We start from the raw sequence: 5,468 nt of genomic DNA on the forward strand, positions 1-5,468 counted from the left end.
TCTTTACTGTTAGTATGTTACCACTCATTATTTCAGAACTTATGACTTGTTGTTTCTGTAGTAAATGCTGCTATGGTCAATCATGATGATTCACAACTGTCTTTTTATTCATGTCATTCTCTTTTCCAATTTGGTTAGTAAATACATGGTGTAGTTTTAGTGCTTGTAGTGTTACATGAACCAACTTGTGTGGCGGTTACTTTTGCTGAAAAACATGTACTGTATGACATTCTTATGTGGTAAGGTACTAAGGTTATCAGTGCATGCATCTACTTATACAGTTTGTTAATCGATGTTCTACATGTATTCTTATACATTGAAGATTTTTGGTCCCACACAAAAGATTATATCGAAATATTTCTTATGGTGTTACATCTATCATCATTATGAACCTTTTGGTCCTAAAATTTTGAATATTTATCAATATTAAATCTGAGTTCAAATAATTGCAAGTTGTGCCAAATATGTTTGACCAAATTTAATCAATTGTCAGCATACAATAAAAAAGTCTAATTCTAAATTAGGGTAAAATCACAATTAGGCATAACAAACAGGGGTAAAATCGTATGGGCATTCATGTCCTTTTGTATAAAGTTTAACACCGTTAGGGGTGGATGACGGAGTAGGAGCAAACTGGTGCTTCGTTTTGAAATCATAGGGGTAAATTCACAAAGTCAAAAAATAGGGGCAAAATCATAATTTCGATAAAAAAAGGTACAAACACAAGAGCCCCTAAATTTTTCTAAATACATTATTTTTATTATACATCTAAATACATAACATACATATATAAATCAGAACGACTTATTTTACTGTTAGACAGATGAACGATATGATACAAATACAAATAACAAAATTACTTTTTATTTGGTTGCACTGCAACGGCACATGAACGATGATTATACAAATACTACGAACAACAGGCAGTCAGGCACGCTAGCTGCTGCTGCTGGGTTGCCGCTGACCCTGAAGAAAGTGGAACTTTCTGGAGCTCACGCGCCCACGCCATGCATGGACCGCCGGATCGCCGCAACCGCAAGGCACAAAATAAAGTTTGCGAGTGAAGGGACGAGCGGGAATAATGCACGGCCAAACTGCAAAGCAAGTACAAAAGTCCTAGCTAGCGCCACAACAACTCTTCCGTTCTTTCCCGTGTGCAGCGCAAAAGCAACGCATCAAAACACAAACCTACACAAGTAGTAGGACTATAACTAATAAACAATACTCCATTCATCAGTAAATTATAAGCTATTCTAATTTTTTTAAAGATCAAGTCATAGCATCTTAAGTTTGATCATGTTTATGTAATAAAATAATAACATTTATAATACCAAATAAGTATCATTAGATTCTTCATTAATTATATATTTTCATAGTATACCAATTTATTGTCATAAGTTTTTGTAATTCTCTTTATAATTTTGGTTAAACTTAAGAAATTGAACAGAATGTTGCACAAGCGACTATGTGTGATGTACAACAATCCTCAATATGCACCCCTCCAGACATAGACCTCGGTTTAGAACCCCATCTCGTCCTCTTTTCTTCTATCTGTGCCGCTTCCATGGAAAACAAAGGGTACTACAAATTGGGATGAAAACAGTAAGGATATTTTCCGACCGTATTCGAGACCGAATCCGTTTAGAGAGGTTTAGATATGTCCGTATCCGAGTCCGGATATTCAACATCCGATATCGTATCCGTATCCGAATACTAAAATCATATTTTTATGATGTCGATATCCAATCATATCCTATCCGACATGGTTGACACTATCCGTATTCGAATCCGAATCCGGACATAAATACAAAAATAAATATAATACCAGTGATATCTGTGTATGATCCGTTTTCATCCCTAACTATACACGTAGAGAACAAATGCAGCGAACGGACCCCGCGCCCACGCTATAGCGCTGGTGATGACCTCTAAGCGTATGCCCGTGGAAATGGTGCCCAACCCTCTCCCCCCCCCCACCACACACATCATGGAGATGTGCTCTCCATTCTCTCTTCCTCTCCTCGGACAATCTCCCTCACCCTCTCCCTCTCTCATCAGACCTGGTGGTGGCAGATGGTGGCAAAAGGAGGTGGCGGCAATGGGCTCAGGAGAGGAGATGGTGATGTGGTGTGGACATCATGGTAGCGGCCGCGGGCTGGAAGCGTGCTCTCCAGTGAGCAACTATATTATTTTGGCTTTTTTCCTGATTGTCGCCATCAGTTGGTATAGCCAACCGAGATGAACACCATTTTGACTACTGGTTTAAAACCGGTGGTGATGAAGATTAGTATGACCGTCCACTTTCACCGCCAAAGAGCAAAACCAACGATGAACGCCATTTTAGACCCGGTGGTGATGTTGTTTCTATACCAGCGAAGGAAGGGCCCACGCCAAGGCCCCGAAGCACGTGGACGTGATACGATCTAGTTCGTCGGCCGCCATCATGACGACTAGGGGAAATAGCGCAGCCTGGCATGGCCGCCACCACGTATGGTGGCAGCCCGACTATAATGATGAGGACAAGCACGGGGAGGTATGCATATCTTTTGCTTGACGATGGTGACAATGAAGGTGGTTGGGGCAATAGGATTTGCCGCCTAATCAGTCACTACTAGAGAACAGACTTTAGAACGATGTCCCAATTTGGCATTAGCCTCGGCATTTTTTGCCCCCGGGACTAAAGGTTCCTTTACTCCCGGTTGGAGCCACCAACCGGGACTAAAAGTCCTCCAACCTTTAGTCCCGGTTGGTAATACCAACCGGGACTAAAAGTAGACCCTTTAGTCCCGGTTGGTAACACCAACCGGGACTAAAGGTCCCCCGATGGGTTAGTTCAAAAGGAAAGCATCCCATCCATTGTTAGATGTGTTGTGTAGGTGGGGTGGTAAGCTCCGCACAAGGCAGTGCATGAGGTCTTGGGTTCGAATCTCACATGGCGCAGCGGTGAGAGGCATTATTTTTTTTTAAGCTGGGAGGATCTTTAGTCCCGGTTGTGGCAAACCGGGACTAAAGAACACCACCTTTAGTCCTGGAACGCTAGTCTCGGTTGGGAAACCGGGACTAAAACCAGTTCCCAACCGGGACTAGATGTCAGTTCTGTAGTAGTGAGTGGTGCTACGTATCGATCGAGATCGATCTCTCTGAGGGTGCACGGTGCAAAAGCGAGCAACATCAAGGGTTAAGATGTAAACCTGGACTCATCTTACCTTGTGGGAGGAAAAGAATTAGATATGATTGATTGATTGGCAATTGAGCCCTGTGAGGCGGTATATATAGAGTTTGTACGTATGACTTGGCGATCAAACGCTCACTCGATAGTAATCCCAAAGTGACTCTATTCTAATCGTGATATGTGATAAGAGAGAAGGGGATTGAGGGGATCGAGGGGGGGGGGGGGGGGGGGGGGGGGGGGGGGGGAGCGGTGTCTACGAAATTAATGGCCTGTCGTCGTCGTCGTCGACACGTGGCAGGGTGTCGCGATGGTGAAGGATGGCAAATTGGCAATGGAGGATGCACGGGTACTTGCTGGTTTGCTCGGTCTTGGTCATAACGGTCGGCTTTATTACAGATAATGAAGTTTTGGCGACTGCGGCGAACAAGAGGGATCTCGTCCATAGTCTAGGTCATTGGTCACTGTGGCCAATACTAGCGGACTTTATAGCTTCTACAGCAAATATGACACATTCTATCATTAAAATTGGTAGAGATGCAAACTCTGTGGCTGACAATCTCGCAAAGAGAGCTAGACGGGCTGCAGTTCCTACTTCTTGCTTATTCTCTTGCGAGTCCGGGACTCATTCTAGAAATTGTACTATCCAGATGGCTCTGAACAACTTTCAACGGGGCAATTTTTGCCCCATATCAGTATCTTGTATTTAAGCTTTGAATGAAATTTACCTTTTCAAAAAAAAAAAAAAATGGTCGGCGGAGTCGGTGGGTGGGTGGGGTCCTTGTTGACCTGTGCTGACGGACGGTTGCGTGTTGTGTTGTCAGGTGTAGGAATAATAACTGCCAAACCGTTTTCATGCTGATGATGCCGATCGATATGCATGCATGTCCCATGAATCAATCAATATATGATGAATTCCTCCTCTCCTCCAATCCCATCATATCGCTTTCGTCTCCATCCAAACCAATCCATGCCGATCGATTGCTGACTCTCCATAGAAATCTCCTCCCTTTCGCCATCGAGCCGGGGGGCCTTCAATTCTCCATTCCCTCCCGTGCCCTGCCTTGCCTTGCCGTCCAAAATACAATCCACATGCCTCATCCTGTCATCCATCCATCCATATCTTATCTGCTTTTGGTAATCTGCAACGCAGGTTTCAGTTCACACGCATTGAGCAGCAGATTAATCTGCATGCATCACCGGGGCACCACCGCCCATGCATTATTGTCAACCCGTTGCTACCTGGCCGGACGCCATCCATCCGTCGGTCGTTACTTTGTCCTATCAAAACGTACCACGTGCCCTCATACACTACCGAGACTGCATCTTTGCCGAGTGTCTCAGCCTTAGCCGAGTGCTTTTTATCGGGCGCTCGACAAAGAGACTATTTGCCTAGTGCCAGAGAGAAAGCACTCGGCAAATAAATGACACTCGGCAAAGAAATGGTTTGCCGAGTGCCGAGCACTCGGCAAACAATCACTACGTCAAAAAGTATTTGTAGGGGCGGTTGTAGACCATTTGTAGGGGCGGTTTACCCAGCCGCCCCTACGCAAGGGTCTCTATAAATCATGCATTTGTAGGGGCGGTTCCCAGGCCGCCCCTACAAATCGATTTGTAGGGGCGGCTGGTGTTTTCAGCCGCCCCTACAAATCTATTTGTAGGGGCGGCTCTTATTACCAGCCCCCTACAAATATTTGTAGGGGCGGCTGGTAACCCCTACAAATAGATTTGTAGGGGCGGCTGTAGTACCAGCCGCCCCTATCAACGGGTATTTGTATGGGCGGTTCAATCTAGAACCGCCCCTACAGTACGTTTTTCCGTAAAAAAAAATCGCTTTTCAATTCAAAATCGCTTTGCCGAACGTCCCACAACCAACGTTCCGAACTGCGTTCGCGTTACCGAACGCCCCGTGACCAGCGTTCGCGTTGCCGAACACCCCGCGACCGCGACTACAAACATAAGAGTATTCTATAAACTACAATTACAAGTCCAATTCACATGAATATATACAATTCATCATTAAATATACAAATTCCATACACATTGCTATCAACGTCCTAGAGCTAGCCTTTCTGTCTCACGAAGGTGTTGGTACTGAGGATTTGTACCTAACTCAGACTCTCGGTCATGGTAGGCACCTCTAACGTGTACAATCTGGTCCAATATGAAGTTGCAAAGGTCGCCGACGAGCTCTAAGAGTTGATCATCCTTGTATGGGTCTCTTTTCATTCCTTTCTCTTCTCTCCACTATAAGAAAACAAGTTTCGGTTTAGTATTTCATACCATTTACGAAGTTTTT

The sequence above is a fragment of the Miscanthus floridulus genome, chromosome 17, assembly GCF_019320115.1.
Source record: "Miscanthus floridulus cultivar M001 chromosome 17, ASM1932011v1, whole genome shotgun sequence".
NCBI lineage: Eukaryota > Viridiplantae > Streptophyta > Magnoliopsida > Poales > Poaceae > Miscanthus > Miscanthus floridulus.